At 45.5% G+C, this 17,318-nt stretch overlaps 1 protein-coding gene across 1 annotated transcript in view; it reads right to left on the bottom strand.

Moving 5' to 3' along the window:
• The window catches only part of LOC127584570 (tyrosine-protein phosphatase non-receptor type 13-like), a 307,142-nt gene that overhangs the window by 256,258 nt on the left and 33,566 nt on the right, over positions 1–17,318 (bottom strand). The gene's annotated exons all lie outside the window — the stretch shown is intronic.

A 17,318-nucleotide genomic window follows, 5' to 3' on the forward strand; every position in this document is an offset into this window, starting at 1 on the left:
CGTCTTTGGAATGTGGGAGGAAACCTGAGAAACCGGAGGAGACCCACGCAGACACGGGGAGAACGTACAAACTCCTTACAGATGGCGGCGGGAATTGAACCCTGGTCTCTGGCACTGTAATAGCGTTACGCTAACCGCCACCCTACCGTGCTTAGAACCTGGCTTTTCATGTCCTTACAAGCTAAAGTGACTTCCAACTCTTCAGTCTCCACAATGGTCACGGAAAAAGCTTTCAAGTGAATTCATTTCCTTCGCCTTGCTGAAACCCTGTGACACTGTGAATATGGCAGGCACTTTGTTAATAACAGCCAGGCTGATTCTAAACATGAGCTACATCCTCTCTGTCCATGGTCATTCAAGACACAGCCATGTAAAACTAATCAGTTGCAGATACTTGAGGCCCTCTCTTTCCCCTCTATCAGAATCAGGTTTATTATCACTGACTTATATGTCGTTAAATTTGTTGTTTTGCGACAGCAAGTCATTGAATCTACTAGTTTCCAACAGCCAGGCTGTCTGGGATGCCTCCCTCCCGCGGGTGTTCCTCTCTCACTCACCACCCTGCAGAGATGAAACAGCCCACCGCAGCTGCTCCCCACTAAACCTGGCTCACGGTTCACTGTGTCAGCCAAGGCCTTTCAAAGCCGTTCTCTGCCGGAGGCAGGGCAGACAGGAGGGTTATTCGGGTCACTGTGCAGTCCCCCTGCAGTTTGTGCTTCGCCCCCCTGTTATAAAGTCCCAAGTACTTGGGGTCCTGGATCAGTTCGAGTGGTCTTGGCTAAGGACTCCAGGAGTTGGAAAGATGATTCATTTTCTTCAAGGAAGCTTTGAGGACAGCCTTCAACCATTCCTTGGGACCTCCTAGGAGCTGTTTGTCATGGTGGAGTACATCGGTTTTTTTGGGAGTCAAGTGTGAGCTTAATGCGACTGGGGGCTGGTCGAGTGAGATCAGAGGCCTGATGCTGGGGATGCTGTTCCGGGTGAGGATGCTGATGTCAGTTCACCTACCCTGCTAGTGCCTGCACACAGATCCCAGCTAGATCAGAGGTTTAAAATGCTCCTTTCTCTAATTGTTGTTTGCAAACAGATGCATTTCCAGGCTGGTCGGCATTCCTAACCCTTGTCTGACCTTCTGGTTGAGTGCCACTTTGGTACTGATGGGAACATAGGGAGAATAAAATGGGACTAGTTTGGGATTCGTGCAACTGGGTGCTTGATGGTTGGCATGAACTTGGTGGGCTGAAGGGCCTGTTTCCGTGCTGTGTGGCTCTGTGCCATTTCCCAGCGGCTTCTGGTATTAACCTCCAGGTCTGCCTGCGAGTCTGCAGGGTCTCTGGCCCCGTGGACACACGAGCATTCCTCCCCCTCCCAGTGTCTCGAAGACCTGGAGTATAACACTCCACAACCCCAGAGGCAACTCTCATGTTGTGTTAGATTAAGATGTCTTTATTAGTCACCTGTACATCGAAACACACAGTGAAATGCACCTTTTGCATAGAGTGTTCTGGGGGCAGCCCGCAAGTGTCGCCACGCTTCCGGCGTCAACATAGCATAGAATGTACAAACTCCTTACAAACAGTGGCCAGAATTGAACCCGGGCCGCTGGTGCTGTGAAGTGTCACGCTAACTGCTACACTACTGTGCCTGCCCTTCTTCAGATCAACTCCAGCTCCCTCCCTTTTTTGGTATTGGTTTATTATTGTCACTTGTACTGAGGTACAGTGAAAAACTTGTCTTGCACACTGATCGTACAGGTCAATTCATTACACAGTGCAGTTACACTGAGTTAGTACAGAGTGCATTGATGTAGTACAAGTAAAAACAATACCAGTACAGAGTAAAGTGTCACAGCTATAGAGAAAGTGCAGTGCAATACGGTGCAAGGTCACAACAAGGTGGATCGTAAGGTCAGAGTCCATCTCCCAAGAGCACTGAGCGGAAGGTGGAGGGGAGGGTGGCTTCCAATTCCACTCTGCTGCCTTATCTTGCTGGTCCCGACAACTACTCAGGCCGCGGTGTACTCCCGCTTAAAGAGTTGTAGGCTACCTTCAAACAGCGCAAGCTCACGTTAACAGGTCGGATCTCGAGTATGAAACTACATTGCTGTTAGATGCCAGCAAAACGTCACCTCTCTCTGGTGTCATCTTCAGTTGACTCAGCCCAACACATCGTGGGCACATCCCTCCCCACCATCGGTAGTATCTACATGAGGCGCTGCCTCAAGAAGGAAACATCTATCATCAAAGACCACACCATCCAGGCCATGCCATCTTCTTGCAGCTACCATTGGGCAGGAGGTACTGAAGTCCCACACCACCGGCTTCAAGAACAGCTTCAACCATTCGGTTCTTGATCCAACCTGCACAACCCTAATCACGACCTCAGTATAGAAACACCATGACCGCTTTGCACTACAGTGGACTCTTTTTCAGTTGTAATTGTGTTCTTTCTTGTAAAATTGTCTATAGTTTCTGTTTAATTTATGTCTTTCTCATGAATGCTGCTTATCTGCTGCTATGGCAGGCACGGTAGTGTAGCGGTTAGCATAACACTATTACAATGCCACTGACCCGGGTTCAATTCCAGCTGCTATCTGTAGGGAGTTTGTACGTTCTCCCCGTGTCTGCATGGGTTTCCTCCGGGTGCTCCAGTTTCCTCCTACATCCCAAAGATGTACGGGTTAGGAAGTTGTGGGCATGCTATGCTGGCACTGGAAGCATGGCAACACTTGCGGGCTGCCTCCAGAACACTCTATGTAAAGATGCATTTCACTGTTTCGATGTACATGTGACTAATGAAGAGATCTGATCTGATGTGCTTGTGATGCTGCTGCAAGTAAATTCTTCTGTGCATACATGTAACTTTGCATGTGACAACAGACTCGACTTCAACTTTGACAGGTGTCAACCTCCTGTTCAGGCGTCCAGCCTTTGAATAATGTGACTTGCACTGACCAGACTCTGTATTCATCATAATGAGCAGGAAACATGGACTTGGCATGCTGCCCACACCTCACTGCCCACCTGTAGGTTAATCACTCCTCATAATCTCATGCCTGCTTTTGGAGGCTGTTGAATTTACCGCTTTTATATTTTTGTTCCAAGCACAGGTTCTACTTGGGGCTGAACAATTCCCATCAGGAGGGAGATGGCCCGTGTTGCATTCACGCCCATCAAGAAACCAGCTCATCAATCTCCTGCGTGACCCAACAGAGAGTGCCCTTTCATTTTTTCAGAAATCATTATTTTGGCTTAACTGCACAGCCATGTAAAGCCACTCATGAATCCAGAGAAAAGGCAAAGGCTTAGGAAAATGTCAACCTCTGGTTGCCTCTCTGAAGAATTTATTTGGTTGTTTGAAGTTGCTGTCAGTATGACTAAGCAATTATTTGTGAGGCCTGACCCAGTCCCCTTGGGAAATGAATCTTGGTTAATGGATGACATTTATTTACAGCAGCTTGTTCCAGCAGTCAGGAGTGCTGGAAAGGCTCATTGTAAAATCCAGATGTCACACTCACCACAAGCCTGCCTTTCCCATTGACGGGTACATACAATGGACTTCAGCCATGGGGACCCTGCCCCCTCATTCTTGTGTTTGCCTGCACCTTGTGTAAAGACTGTTCTGCTGGGAATGCGGAACACTCAGCACCTTATCCTTGACACTGCTTCAGGGAGACCGAGACCTGCTTCAGGGAGCACAGCGATCCCCTGATCACCACAGAGAGATGTGGAGGAGAGATGAAACTCCAATACAATCACGCCTGCCCTCCGACTCAGTCCTCTCTTGATCACAGCTCTCCTTCAGCTGTCCAGGATGATATTCAGTGACTTAGAGCCCATTCCACTCTGTATAACTCTGGTCATTTATTTCTACTCTGGCTGCATCAATACAACAGCCAGCATGATGTGGAGGCTTTGAAAAAGGTGCAGAAGAGGTTTACCAGGATGCTGCCTGAATTAGAGGGTATGAGCTATAAGGAGAGGTTAGAATGTCAGAGGCTGAGCAGAGACCTGATAGAAGTTTATAAAATTATGAGAGGTGCAGATAGGGTAGACAGTCAGAATCTTTTCCCTGGGGTAGAAACGTCAAGTAATAGAAGTTATGCATTTGTGAGAGGGGGAAAGTTTAAAAGAGCTGTGTGGGCCAAGTTTTCTTTACACAGAGAATGGTAGGTGCCTGGAACGGGCTGCCAGCGATGGTGGTGGAAGCAGATACAATAGTGGTGTTTAAGAAGCTGTTAGATAGACATATGAATATGCAGGAAATAGAGGGATATGGATCGTGTGCAGCAGAAGAGGTTTAGTTTAATTCAGCATTATATTCGGCACAGACATCATGAGCCAAAGGGCCTGTTCCTGTGCTGTACTGCTCTATGTTCTATATTCTAGGAGGAGACTGACTCCTCACAAGCTTCCAGCACACGCTGACAAAGAGATAACTTTACTTCTCCTTTACCCTATAGTTTTAGTGACAACGTCATCCAAAAACTGGCAATATTACTAAACCAATGGGGACTTTCACAGAAATGCTTTGAGTCCTTTTATTCTACTCATCACAAGCAGCCTTCCATCCTCTGCAGCAGGAACATAGTCAGAAAGCTGTCGTCCTGACATTCTGCGAATCAGTTTACAAGCTTGAAAAGGTGGCCTAGGTCACTTTACTCTTGATTGTATTCAGCTGCCATGTAGGAGTAGAAAGATTCCCTTTGATTGTTCATGGAGGAATCAAAGAAGTGGAGAACAGAGCACAGAAAACTTGAAATGCCTTCAGAACAATCACAATGTAGAAACTGTCAACAATAAGATGCCTTGAATCCTTAAGGGACTGAAACCCCATGCAAATTTTTGAATCTCTTGTCAACTCAAAAAATATTCTGTGACTTGTACAATAATGGCCCTAAGATGCATTTTGGCATAGATAAATGACCTTATTCTTTATTCTGTGGCAGCTTGACCTGGATGTAATGGATGGTAATTTCACAAATGCTATTGTACTGGTTGCAGACTTGCCACTTTCAAGCATCAGAACACTTAGTCTTATAGAGGCAGTATTTCCAAATATGATTCAGAGTTATGTTCCTAAGCTTTTACAGTTATAAAACCTGCCAGGAATGTTTGACCCTGGTTATTGGGCAATGATTAAATATACCAAGCGTATGCTTGAATTATTTCTATTCCATTTAATATTCCAGTGTTTCTTTGTGGAATGAGTGTAAGATTTTACTTTAGGTGTTGCAGAAGTGAGCTGGCATGGATACAGTGGTCCAAATGGCCTCATTCAGAGCTGTAAATTTCTACTCTGCTACTTAACTGATATATCGACCCATTGTAACACGAGACTAAACCTAGAGGACTGATCTGACTGGTAGACTATAGTCCGTCCCCAGGTAACGAATGGATTCCATTTTTACAGACACCACAAGTCAATTTTATCCGTAAATGGGAAAGTACACAAAAATCATTCAATATAGTAACCTCACCACCACAGAATTGCAATGATTGACATCAAAAGCACATAAGACTGATAAAGAAAGAACAATGACTAAAACTGGGGAGAGAGAGACTAGTTCTGCCATTCGTAGGAACAACTATCTGTACATATGTTGGACTTTTGTATATTAATAATATTATGGACACTTGTTCATATGCAGGGGATGTCATAAATTAAACGTTCTTAACCTGGGTTCGATTATATAACCTGTATAATCCCACTTTGGGTAAATTCCCCATGCAGTGTGACACTGACCCATCCAAACAAGGAACAGTACAGTTCCATTTATCATTCCTGCTGAGTTAAGTCAGTTGCAGTAAGGATGCTCATACACATGTGGAAATGGCCTGAATGTGACCAGAGTAGAAAAGAATTAATCTGGGTGCCAGTCCCAGATTCTTATCCAATGATCTTTCCTAGAAGCATATATCTACAGAATAAAGACAAGGAAAAGAGGACAAAAAGACATTAACTGAAATGTTGGCTCTGTTCCTCTCCTTTGCTGGGTATTTTCAGCACTTTCTGCTTTATTTTAGATTTCCAGCATCCACAGTTAGTTGATGTTAGCCTTTGGATTAAAGAAATAACAATCTTGTTTTTAGAGCACACCAATCACAGGATTTCTAAAATAGTTTACACAATGAAATTCTATTGAAATATTGGTACTACTGTACAACGAGAAATAGGACAACCAATCTCAGCAACAGTAATTTAACATATGATTCACTGAGGGACAGGTATTGCTAAGCACACCAAGAGGAATCCCCTTTCTCCTCTGGCCAGTGCCATTGGATCGTTGACCCAAGTCAAGGCATTAGTTCAATGTCTTCTCTTAAAGGTGACAACACCAACAAAGGTGGCAACTACTCCTTCAGTGCAATCATTTAGTCTCCAGATTGGGGCCCGACTCACAACTTTCTAAACAAAAAGGCAAGAGAACCTTCATTCAGCCAACATGACAACCTGCTCCAGAATGTAGACAGGGCTTGTCTTGGCTCTCCACTCCTCTTCCTCAGAGCTTAACAAACTCCAACCTAAAAAGCAAAAGAGCCATAGGTGCTGGAAATATGAAATAAAGATAGAAAATGGTTCTGATAAAATGTCATCAGCTTGAAACACTGTGGTGTTTCTGTGGCAGCATCTGTGGCAAGGGAACCCTGCTTCTCTCACCACAGATGCTGCCTGACCTGCTGAGTATTTTCAGTGTTTTATGTTTTTATTCCAGAACACTGAGGTCGGGTGTACTGGTGAAATCCTGAAACACTTGTTGCCTGGAAACTCGCCATGGTTGAACAAAGGATGAAACATTAACTTCAAACATCTTTAGTCAAATTGCAAGTGTAGAAAGGTTTACTCAACATTTCAAGCGAGAAGCTAACGTCCCATGTTTCAACCGGATCCTTGCTATGTAACAAAGAGCAACAGCTGGTCATTTTTCAATGCATGTAAATGCTTGAAATTCAATCCCAACTTTCTTCAATGAAAGCCCCTCTCACACACACGTACTCAAATATACAACTGCCCCTAACTCCCATGAGCTGCTGATGATGTCACCAGCCACTCCTTTTAAGGAGTTGGGACTTTCTCAGGGATTCCCAGAGACTAGGAACATCTTACTGCTGGGGCATGCATTGTACCAGACGTATTTTTATTTATTTTTAATTTTCTGTGAAGATTTTAACTAAATTACCTCAATGTTATTAAGGTCCTGTGGGCTTTGATGTTGCCTCTCCCCCCACTGCCCTAATCAATGGCATCCTCTTCAATAATGCTCACAGACAACCCTGGCTTTCCCAGAAATCCTCACATTTTCTTCTCGGCATTCCTGGATTACTAATCCTCCTTTACATTCTCTTCAAGTCTTAAAGATAGCAAGACAAGTAAATTAGGTGGTTTAAAAGACTCACGGTATGCTTTCTTTATCAGCCGAGGCATGGGATACACCAATAAGGTGTTTCACCAGAACCTGACACAACACTGGTGACGCTTGAAAACTCTGCACGGTTCCGGTCACCACGGTACAGGAAAGGTAAGATTGGCAGGGGGCTGGTGAGATTCATGAAAATGTTGCCAGGACTGTAAATTTGTAATTATGAGGAAAGATAAACTGGGGTTATATCTGGAACAAAGAAGGCTGAGGGGAGAAAACTGAACTGCATAAAATTATGAGGGCCTAGACAGAGTAAAGTTTACTTAGTACAGAGCTCAAGACCCAGATGGCATAGAATTAAAGCAGGTGGAAGAAGGGTTGGGGGGGGAGATGAGTCATAGAATCATACAACACGGAAAAAGGCCCTTCGACCCAACTCGTCCAATGCTGACCAAATCGTTTATCTGAGCTAGTCCCATTTGCCTGCATTTGGCCCATATCCCTCTGAACCTTTTCTATCCACAAACCTGACCAAATGTCTTTTAAACATTGTAATTGTACCTGCCTCTACCACTTCCTCTGGCAGCTCCTTCCGTATACCCACCACCCTCTGTGTGAAAAAGTTGCCCTCAAGTCCCTTTGAGATCCTCCCCCCCCCCCCTCCTTAAACCTATGTCCTCTATTCTTAGACTCCCCTATCCTGGAAAAAAGGCTGTAACCATCCACCTTATCTGAGTCCCTCATGATTGTATAAACTGCTATAAGGTCACTCCTCAGCCTCCTACATTCCAGGGAAAAAAGTTCCAGCCTATCCAGCCTCTCCTTCTCACAAGCCCTCCAGTCCCGATAACATCTTCATGAATCTTTTCTCAATATGGAAAGATTCTCTCCCCCCAGGATGGTGGGAACCTGGAACTCACTGCCTGGAAGGGAGTGCAAGGAGAAACCGCAACATGATTACACAGTGTTGTGATGTGTCGTTGTGGAACCACAAACTTCAGGGCTCTGGACCTAGCACTGGAAGGTGGCATGAGGCAGGGAAACTCATACATGACAGGTAAAGACACAATGGGCCAAATGGCCTCCTGTGTGATACTTTTCTGTGATTCCAGAGACTCAGCTTCCCTGCCTGCACTCACTCTCACTGTCATAGAGAGATACAGCACAGAAACAAGCCCTTTAGCTGCCCCCTCCCCAGAATCCACTGACCATCCAGCACCCATTTACACTAACCCTATACTAATCCCCTTTTATTCCCCCCACATTCCCACCAACCCCCTCCAGATTCCACTACCCACATACACACTAGATCAACTTAAAGTGAACTACCAACCCGCACGACTTGGGGCATGGCAGGAAACCAGAGCACTCAAGAGGAGATCCACACGGACAGCACCGGAGGTCGGGATTGAACCTGGGTCACTGCAGCCGTGAGGCACCAGCTCTACTAGCTGTGCCACTGTCAGTTAAGGTCAATTAACTGAGCAGAAGCAGCAGCTAGAATCTGGGGACGTTTTGGTCTTTGGAGGCAACTCTTCCTCCTGCTCACCACAAAGCTCAGGTTCCAGCAGAACTGCTTAGAACTGATCTGTGGAAACAATTGCTCTGCACCTCGTACACCTTCCATGACAGGAAGAAGAGGAGGCACTTTTATGTACATATTCCTCTTCATACAATAATGGTTCCATAGGAAACATCCGTAATAATAAGAGGATATTACACCAGAAGCGAGGACCATATCCTTTGCAGAGAATGAGTTAAAAGACACCACATAATTCATTCAGAAATACTCTGAAAGAGTCGTGTTCTGTAAATCGGATTTCTGCAAATACTATTATTCCTATAGTTTTCTTGCAACAGCCAAAAATGAAACTTCCTTTGAGAGAAAGGGAATTTACATCTATAATAGACATCTCAAAGTGGTTCCGAGCCAATGGGTACTTTTGAGGTGTTGTCACTGGCATGCCAGCAAGTGCTGCCACATTCCCTCAGTATCAGCCTGGCTTACAAGTCAAAGCCCAGGACTGAGCTTCAGTTGGTGATTAGAATGTGGTAATTACATCAAATTTGAACAGAGAAACCGCAAGGCCATACCACTGTTTGTACTCCACACAAGTATTCTCTCAGTTATCTCACCCCATCAATGTATCCTCTCTCTCTCTCCTCCCCCCCCTCTCTCTCATGTGCCTAAGCCGTCAATACACTTCTGTTGACCTTAACCAAGGCATATGTTAACAAGTTCCACACTCTCATCTTTCTTGCATAAAGAAACTTCTGCAATTGATATCGGTATTAGTATTGGTACTAGTTTATTATTGTCACATGTACTGAGATACAATGAAAAACTTTTGTTTTGCATGCCATCCAGTCAGATCATCCTATGCATTATTTCACTGAGGTAGCAAAAAGAAAACAGACTGCAGAATATAGTTTTGAAACAGTTATAGAGAAAGTGCAGTGCAAATAGACAAATAAAGTGCAAGGGCCATGACGAGGTGGATTGGGAGATCATGAATTCAAGAGTTCATCTTTTAGTGAATGATATTTAAATATTTAGATATATATTTATTAGTCACATATACATCGAAACACACAGTGAAATATATCTTTTTGCATTACTGAGAATGTGCTGGGGGCAGCCCACAAGTGTCGCCACTCCTCCGGCGCCAACATAGCATGCCCACAGCTCCTAACCCATACGTCTTTGGACTGTGGGAGGAAACCCACGCAGACATGGGGGGAACATACAAACTCCCTACAGACAGCGACAGGAATTGAACCTGGGTCGCTGGCGCTGTAATGGTGTTACGCTAACCGCTACATTACCGAGGTCCATTCAAGGGTCTGATAACAGCAGGATAGAAGCTGTCCTTGAGTGCGGTGGTACGTGCTCTCAAGCTTTTGTACCTTCTGCCCAGCGGGAGAGAGGAGAAGAGAGAATAACTGGGGAGGGAGGGGTCCTTGATTATGTCAGCTGCTTTCCTGAGGCAGCGGCAAATGTACAAAGTGTCCTTATAGAACTCCTTCAGTTGTGAGTACTGATGCAGTGTTACAACCATAATCCTATAAGAAGTAGGAACAGCAGAAGGCTTTTCAGTCTTACAAGCCATTCAATAGGATCATGGCTAATCTGACATCCCTCATCCAATTTCCTGCCTTTTCCCCATAACTGCTGATACCCTTACTGATTAGAAATCTATCTAAAACTTAAATATACACAATGACATTTCCCATACAACTCTCTGCATCAAAGAGTTCCAAAGACTCACAAACCTCTGAGAGAAAAAAATCCTTTTCCTAGTCTGAAATGGGGCCCTCTTATTCTGAGACTGCGGCCTCTGGTTGTAGGCTCTTCCATGAGATGACATATCCTCAGCATTTAGCCTTTTTAGCCCACTAAGAACTTTATACTTCAGTATGATTGCTCTTCACTCTTACCTACACTCCGAGGAGTCAAGTCTCAACCTGTTTAACCTTGCCTCGTAGGACAGCCCCTCCACACCCGGGATCATCTTCGTGAACCTTCAAGGGGACACAGCTACGAAATAAGGGGCTGGTCATTTGAAGTTGAGGTGTGTAGAAACTTCTCTCAAATGGTAGTGCATTTCTGGAATTCTTTGCCCCCGAGGTGGAGCCTGGATCATTAAATACATTTGTGGAGATAGATAAATATTTGAATGATCAAGGAATTAAGGGAAACTGACACAGAAGAGGAGTTGAGGCCGGCAAGATCAGCAATGATCAGATTGAATGGTGGGGCAGGCTTGAGGGGCCGAGTGGCCTACTTCTGATCTATTTTCTTGTGGTCTTGTAAGATAAGATTTCTTTATTAGTCACATGTACGTCGAAACGCACAGTGAAATACATCTTTTGCGTAGAGTGCTCTGGGGGCAGGCTGCAAGTGTCGCCACGCTTCCGGCCCCAACATAGCATGCCCGCAACTTCCTAACCCATACGTCTTTGGAATGTGGGAGGAAACCAGAGCACCCGGAGGAAACCCATGCAGACACAGGGAGAATGTACAAATTCCTTACAGACAGCAGCCGGAATTGAACACAGGTCACTGGCGCTGCAATAGCATTACGCTAACCGCTACACTACCATGCCTACCCCCTACACCACCGTGCCTGCCCTTTGAATGCTCTTTGAACCACCTCCAATGAGATGTTATGTTTCCTTCAGCAGGGGAACCCTCACAGTGCTCTAGAGGTGGTCTCACCAGTGCCTTCTACAGTTGCAATAAGACTTCCCTACTTTTATACTCCAACCCCCTTGAAATAAGGGCCAACACTACATTAGTCTTCCCTATTATCTGCTGCACATGTGCTAGCTTTCTGCGTTTCTCCCTCAAGGGCCCCTCAACTCCTTTGTGCTGCAATTTTCTGCAGTTTTTCTCCATTAAAATAACACTCTGTTCTTCTGTTCTTTCTTACAAAGTGAACAACTTCACAGTGTTACTTACAGGAGACCTGGCAGTAGAAGATGGCGGCAGCTACAGCTCATCGATTGCCTTAATACAGGTGATGGCTGAGGCAGTAAACCCTGAGCAAACTCTGGTTTGCAACCTTCCCGGGGTTTTTAGGTGATCATCCAGTCTTCTTTTGGGCAGCTCCCACAGCAACGCCAACCCTGCAATGCATTGGTTCCACCTTTGTATTGCATAAGTCAACAAACTCAGAAGGGTGGTTCTGGCACTCTTTGCAACTCTTGATCATCTGCCAGCTTTCCTTCCTTTGGGAGATCATTCGAATTCCACCAATGTCCTATAACCCCGTCCAAACTCCACGGTCTCCAATCAGCAGCTGCCAATGAATGATCCCATGCAAATGAACATAGAGCCATAGAGTCATACAGCATGGAAACAGGCCCTTCCGCCCAACTCGTTCATGCCGACTGTGTTACCCAGCGAGCTACTCCCATCTTCCCTATATCTGTCCCAAACGTTTCAAAGACCCGCATCAGGTGACCTCTTAGACTTCACAGAAAAAGACATCAGCTTTTTCAACAGCTGTATTCGAACATCAAGCTTGTAAATCTTTTATTCTGCACTTTCTCCAATGCCTCCATTTCACTTGTATAATTCGGACAAGAGTTCCAAGCATAACTGGCACAGCTGATTCATTGCCAATTCCAATCTGTCAACTGTGTACTAAATAATGTATTGTTTTGAGTTCTGTGAATAATTGCCACGGTCCATTTGATTCTGCACTGTGCATCAAGTAAATGCAGCATGCATTATTAATGACAACACCCAGCTCCTCTCAGACTGTCCCTGAATGGTCACAACAGTCTGGCTTCAAATATTGCTGTGGTCAATATTATTGCATGTTACTGCCAATGATAATCCAAACAAGCATCAGGGTCTGTACCGGTGCCGACCCCAGGCTTTACACTTTCTCTTTTGAATAGCCAGCTATGTGTTTTCCTCCTCACTTGCTCTTCAGTACACTCAAGAAAAAGCTTCCCACTAAGACTTTCTCTCTTCCCGCAGGCTGCACTAATCACAGTACTGGCGCACAAACTGTGCCAAGTCACTGGATATGAATGGGATCCAAGAGGGACTGTAAAGGAGAGTTATTGGGGAACTTGACTTAACTGTGATGTAAAATGAGACCAGCAACATTCCACACCTTTGAACCGTTTAGTTGGGCATGGATTATGTTGGTATCCCCAACAGAAAGAAGTGTTAATAATTTACTTACATTTGTTAGGTCTTGTATCTGCTGAAGAAAACAAGACATTTATTCCACAAGGGTTGTACTTTGATCTGGATAGAAGGGTGTAGCAGCCAATCTTCTGCCGCTAGCCTTTACTGAGTTGTAGGAGAATAGCAGAGTTGCCATTGTACAATAGGGTATTACAGCTCATAAGAAGCAAGGTTTTGGTCACCAAATCAGTGGTGATGTTTCAGCTTCAATGTTCTCTATTGCCTATACTTTAACCACTTGCAAATAGTTGGGTAGGCACGGTAGTGTAGCAGTTAGCGTAACACTATTACAGCGCCAGTGACCCGGTTTCAATTCCAGCCACTGTCTGTAAGGAGTTTGTACGTTCTCCCCATGTCTGTGTGAGTTTCCTCCAGGTGCTCCGGTTTCCTCCCACATTCCAAAGACGTACGGGTTAGGAAGTTGTGGGCATGCTATGTCGGCGCCGGAAGCGTGGCGACACTTGCGGGCTGCCCCCAGAACACTCTACACAAAAAAGATGCATTTCTCTGTGTGTTTCGATGTACATGTGACTAATAAGGATATCTTATCTTTGTTCCGCAATGCCTTGGAGGTGACAGAACTTCCATCCACCCCTTAAAAAGGTGATGATAGTCAAGGGTCCAAGACATGGGAGGTGCGGGTGGGACCGGTGAGACTGGGAGGTGGTCCACCTACCAGATGTTTAGGTGTAGCCCTGACTTGTAGTGCTGGCTGCACAACAATGGAGGAAAGGCTTTGAATCCTGGATGGGGCATTTAGACAAGTTGGCCCCTTTCTCAGGAGACCTGAGGTGAACATGCTTTAGGTGTGCGGCACTGTGGCACAGCTGGTAGAGTGGCTGTCTCGCAGCTCCAGAGACCCGGGTTCAATCCTGAACCTCAGCTGCTGTTTGTGCAGAGTTTACACATTCTCCCTGCGGGAGACTGTGTGGTTTTCCCCGAGCTCCAGTTTCCTCCCACAACCTAAAGACCTGTGGGTTGGTAGGTTAATTGGCTGCTGTAAGTTGCCCCTGGTGTGTAGGTGGGTGGTGGGATCCAATGGGTTAATGAGAATGTGGGAACAATAAAATAGGATTCGTGTAGGATTAGCGTGAACGGTTGATGGTTGAGGCAGACCTGGTGGATTGAATGGCTTGTTTCTGTGGTGTATCACTCAGTGACTGGCGGGAGGCCTGAGCAGCAACCCCTCCCATCCCCACCACCACCCCACCCCGGGTAGGCAGATGCTGGGGGCATCACGTGCCTTCTGCCCGTGCTTTACATTAACACTACTAAGCCCAGCAGAGTGACCACTGTGGCTCCCTTTAGGCAGGAGCTAAAACGTCACTAGGTTCCTGACTTGAGAAACAAAAAAAGGACTTTGGGTCCAAACACATAGTTTGACCTTAATGGATGAGTTGGGCCAGAGGGCCTGATTCCTTGCTGTATAACTCGATGACTCTGACATGGAGACATCCAGCACAGAATCCAGGATAGGTTGAGCGAGCTGGGGCTTTTCCTCTTTGGAGGAGGATGAGAGATGACTTGATAGAGGTGTACAAGATGATAAGAGGCATAGATCGAGTGGACAGTCAGAGACTTTTTCTCAGGGCAACAATGGCTAACACGAGGGGACATAATTTTAAGGTGATTGGAGGAAGCTATAAGGGGGATGTCAGAGGTAAGTTTTTTTTTCACACAGAGAGTGGTGGGTGCATGGAACGCACTGCTGGCAGAGGTTGTGGGGGCAGATACATTAGGGACGTTTAAGAGACTCTTAGACATATGAATGCTAAAGAAACAGGGAGCTATGTGGGAGGGAAGGGTTAGATAGATCTTAGAGCAGGATAAAATGTTGGCACAACATGGTGGGCCAAAGGGCCTGTACTGTGCTGTAGTGTTCTATGTTCTATGTTCTAGAAACAGGCGCTATGGGCAACCAATTCCGCGCCGACTATCAACCATTAATCCGACAATAAACCCACTTTGCTCTCTCCTCCCTCATTTTCCCACTCACTCAGCGGGTAATGGTACCTCTCCTCACAACCCAATCACTCTGGAAGCCAGAGACAGCACCAGGGAAGTAAATCAAAAAATGCAGATGCTGGAAATCTGAAATCAAAGCAGAAGCTGCTGGAACCACTCTGGAAGTCAGGCAGCATCAGTGGACGGAGAAACAGTTAATATTGCAGGTCAGGGACCCTTCATCAGAACTGGTGAAGGGAATGCAAAACCTGAGGTCACTGATGCGCCTCCCACTGAACATGGCGAAGAGTTGAGAAAAGTCAATGGCTCAAAGGAATTAAGCACTCTGTGGGCACTCATTCCTGAAGCAATGAAGGATTGTCTGTAAAGCTGTTCTCTCCTGTAATCTGCCAGCAGAGTTAGCTTGTGGATTATGAAGGCAAGTTTTGATGGAGTGAAGTATGATGATAAAACCAATCAATAACATCAAGCAGTAGAATGAAACAGTGAGCAAATGTTAGCTATCATTTACACTATAAGTCAACATTTGCCTTCACTTGGCAACCAAGCAAGCAACTACTTGGGGTGCTGGGCAATGACACTATATCTGAAAGCATTTGCTCAGAACGTCAGGCTTGTGTGAAGCTGGATCAATACAGCTTAAGGCTTCCCCCTCAGTCATCCACCCTCCAAGTGACTCACATTAGCTCTCACCACAGTAAGACACTGAGCTGAAAGCCACACAAGTGACCTTGGCCATCTTCAAACCTTTACTGTTCTGTTGTGGATTTTAGAAAGAATCTTGGGCAGGTATCCAGCTAACCTGGAGTAGCTGCAGGTGATTTACAATGTTAACTCGGTAGCTCCATTGCCCAATGACTTGAGTTACAATTTTAACTTGGATAAAAGGGTGTCCATTGAAATCAATCATTCATTAGTGTAAAAGATAACTGGAAATGTAAGGGTTAACGACTGGAAATGTAAGGGTTAATGTTGTGCCACAATTCTTCCCATGGTGTGACATTACCTCAACCATGGGGTGACTATAGTTATGACTGTAAAATGTCCAGGTGCTGGTGAGAAAGAAAGACGTTTTTAAGACATATCTTGTTTTGCTAAAAGCTTGCTGTAAGCAACTGCCTTAGTATGTGCAACTTCCCGCTGAGGTTTCCCACGGATTGGGTATAAAAGTAGGGACACCAAATGGTAAATCTCCGAGTGGGGATCAGTACAGAGCTCGGGTTACACTGTTTACTCTTTCTCTGTATCCCTCACTCCCGCTAGCATTAAACTAACAAAGCATTAATCGTATGTTCTTTGGTTCTGCTGTTGTCTGATTTATTATAGCGTGGGTCGACTATCACAACAGCCTGATGCAGTATTAGTTGGCTTTTCCCCGCAGTTGATCTGGACAAAGTTCCCTAGCCTCTCACACTCCAACCGAAACGAAATGTCCCAATCTCCTCTCATTTTATTGGTGTTGACCTCATGAATTCCATATCATACGGCAAGCCACTTTCAAAATCCTTGTGTTTATCTGCTTCTCTCCAACACCTTGCCCGACCGTCCACCTGTGACTCATTGTAGGTCTACGTTTTTGCATGACCTCGGCACTCTTTCAACTCTTACCTCTTTGCTCTCCTCCTTCTCAGTCATTCCATATTCATCTGCATGGCTTCTACCCACCTTGGCCTCACAAGCTAGAAGACAGTCCCTGACCCTACTACCTTCCCATCATTCTCTCCTTCCAGCATCACTTTAAAGTCCTCCCTTTAGGTCAGCAGTGGCCACTACCCCCATCCATCACAACGCTCAAATCTTGCCCCAGAAAACTGCTTATCCTTCCATTTCTTGCAGACTTAAATCTTGCCTCATTACAGTCTTTGACAGAATCTTTGCACCAGGAGTCATGGCAAAGAAATTGCTTCCTGCTTCCCAACTAACAAGCCCAGTATACAGCAACTATACAGCAACGCTGGAGATAAACGTATCTCTCTGTTTTGGTTCTAAACTGTTTCCCAATTTGGTCAAAGGGAAGGAGGTGGAAGTGTGGCATAGCAAGTAGTGCTGCTGACTCACAGCCCCAGTGACCCAGGTTCGATCCTGACCTCCGGTGGTGTCTGTGTGGAGTTTTGCACATCCTCCCTGTGGATCTCCTCTGGATTCTCCTGTTTCCTCGCTGTCACAAGACATGCCGGTTGGTAGGTTAATGGTTGCTATAAATTGCCCCTGGTGTGGGTAAGTGGAGGGAGAATTGGGGTGGGCGGGTGGGGGGTGAGAGTTGATGAGCTTGTGGAGAGACCATAG

The sequence above is a fragment of the Pristis pectinata genome, chromosome 30 (assembly GCF_009764475.1).
Source record: "Pristis pectinata isolate sPriPec2 chromosome 30, sPriPec2.1.pri, whole genome shotgun sequence".
NCBI classification, from domain to species: domain Eukaryota; kingdom Metazoa; phylum Chordata; class Chondrichthyes; order Rhinopristiformes; family Pristidae; genus Pristis; species Pristis pectinata.